Genomic DNA, 3,120 nt, shown 5'->3' on the forward strand with positions numbered 1-3,120 from the left:
TACAATGATTAAGTGTCAAAACAGATTGTACCTTTCTGCAATGCTATGGTTATCCCAGTGCCATAGTATGAAAATAGAAGCAATAGAAAACAATTCACCATATTGGCTAAACCTTGTAACTTGTTAGCATGCAAGTAAATAGATGTTAGGCATGCTTGCTGGAAAGCTGCCATCATGTACTTTGGATGGCTGCCAAAGTAAAATGCTATGCGTGCAGTTAAGAACATAGCTAAAGGGGAGAAATCTTCTCTTAGTACAGGTGAGCACAAGGTCACTGACAGGTCACAGAGTTACTGTCTATCTGTTTAATCTCTTCAAATGTAGTGGTTTTAAAGTCTAGATTGAATAGAAAACTACTGTTCTGCAGGGCCACATTACAGTTCTTACCCTATACCAGATTTAAGTCACTAGCTAAATATTCTGCTATGATTTCTTTCTTATGTGCTATGACCCTACATGACATGAGTATGAAGACAAGTATAATGACTATTTTGGCACCCTGATGGTGGCATGAAAATGTTTGGTTATTCAGGAGCGACCCAATTGTGCAGCTGGTAACATTTCCACATAACAGCTCCGGGATCAGCCTAGCTTTGTGTTTGTTTGGAGTTTGGAATGGGCTTGTTTACCCTGTGTTCATGTGGGCTTCATCTAAGTTCTCAAGTTTTCATTCCATGTCCAAAAACATGCTATTTTTACACAAAATTGTGTGTACATAAGTGTGTGCATGGTGCCCTGTCATGGACTGGCATTACATTTAGGGTATATTCCTGTCAAGTTTTCCTGGTGTTGGATCTGAATTCACAATGACCCTGACCTGGATAAAGTGGTTTGAATGAATGAATAATTATCTAGACACCTTACTCTCTTTTAGGGTCTTCAAAAAGAGATACCACCGTTTAATTTCAACAAACAACGAATATGACATTAAAAATAATTAATTTTAATAGTGATGTATCTCAAGCACCAGTACACAAACCAGGCTTGTCAGTGTGCATTATGCTTGTCTTAAACCCTCTGGAGATAAATCATAGCATAGACCATGTAGATTGCATTACCAATAAGAATTTTTGACATTTAGCTTTACTGATTCTTTTTTTCTTAACTTCTGTTTAGATTCTTTTAAGAGGTAACATAATCAGAGTAGAGGTTGCTGTAAAAGGTCAATTATAGTTAGTGGAGTTCCTTGCGTGCCATGAGGCGAGTGATAATCATTAAACTGTCTTCACTGCCACACCTATACACAGCCCACGGAATGTTTCTTTTCCATGTGAACCAGTTTTCTTTAGCAGTGTGTATTTTACCAGGTTCATCGGGCAAACAAACTAGCCTCTGCAACTTTTGGGTGCATACTCCAAAACCACAGAATGAGTGAATAGTGAAGTCACTGGAAGTTTTATAATCAAATTGGTGGCATGAACTTTTCATTGTTTTATCTAAAACACCTTTAGAGAACATAACTTTAAAAAGGAGTCAATCTCAACAACCGAGAAAGTGAAGTTTTGTTAATCCAGATAATATCGAATGTCATAACATACACACATTTCAAAATGTGGTCATAAAACAGAGAGAACGAGACAAAGAGAGAGAATTAATGACTAGATGGCATTGGATTATTTCAAATGATGCCAAATGAGCAATCGAGTAAGTAGCAAGTTTCTAAGATATTACAGATTTTCACTTTTCCAACATTTGTTCATTTTATACAATCCAGAGTTTTACTAAATTACCTTAACCAATAGTATGAATTTGGGTGAAATATTCAGTTGGGTGAAAATCAACTAATTTTGTAATCAAGTTAAGCTACATGCTATTGCTATATATAGTACAGGTGCGTCGCAATAAATTAGAATATCATCGAAAAGTAGATTTATTTCAGTGATTTAATTTTAAAAAATGAAACTCATTATATATTCATTACACACAGACTGAAATATTTCAAGTGTTTTTTTTCTTTTAATTTTGATGATAATAACTTACAGCTAATGAAAACCCAAAATTCAGTATCTCAGAAAATTTAAATATTGTAAAAACGTTCAATATTGGAGACTAGTGGTGTCACACTTTAATCAGCTAATCAAGCTACTCTTGAACCAGAGACAATGTCAGAGGCGGCTTACCTGGTCTACGGACAAAAATGACTGAACTGTTGTTCAGTGGGCCAAAGTCATCCTTTCAGATGAAAGTAAGTTTTGAATTTCACTTGGAAATCAAGGTCCCATAGTCCTGAGGAAGAGAGGAAAGCCACAGAATCCAAGTTGCTTGAGGTCCACTGTACATTTTGTACAGTCAGCGGTGGTTTGGGGAGTCATTTCATCTGCTGGTGTTTGGTCCACTGTAATCATCACAGCCGTCTACGTTTTAGAGCACTTCATGCTTCCCTCTGCTGACCAGCTTTATGGAGATGCTAAATTCATTTTCCAGCAGGACTTGGCACCTGCCCACACTGCCAAAAGTAAAAATTTAGGCACCATGGTATCCAGGTGCTTGATTGGCCACCTAAACCCATAGAGAATCTGTGGAAAATGTGAGACACCAGATCCAACAATGCAGAAGATCTGAAGGCTGCTATTAGAGCAACCTTGGCTTCCATAACACCTCAGCAGTGCCACAGACTGATCACCTCTATGCCACTCCAACTTGCTGCAGTAATTCATGCAAAGGGAGCCCCGACCAAGGAGTTCTGTACATGTTTATACTTTTCCGTAGTCCAAGATTTCTGTTAAAATGTTTTTTTTTTATTGGTCTTATGTAATATAAAAATTTTCTGAAATTTTGGGTTTTCATTAGCTGTAAGTAATAATCATCAAAATTTTAAGAAATAAACACTTAAAATATATCAGTCTGCTTGTAATGACTCTATATAATATATGAGTTTCACTGAATCACTTCAGTTCAGAATCACTGAAATTAATAAACTTTTCAATGATATTCTAATTTATTGAGATACACCTGTATATATAGCAATAGAATCAGATGAAAGTATTTTTTACTATTTTTAACAGGAATGTACAAATCGATCGTGATCTGGCTAGCTGGGTACAAGAGTAAATATGTCTTTTTTCTAATTCATTTCTGTTAATGAAGCAAAAATCAATAAATGATTTGTCCATATACGAA

This window comes from Silurus aristotelis, assembly GCF_946808225.1.
Source record: "Silurus aristotelis genome assembly, chromosome: 15".
Classification (NCBI taxonomy): domain Eukaryota; kingdom Metazoa; phylum Chordata; class Actinopteri; order Siluriformes; family Siluridae; genus Silurus; species Silurus aristotelis.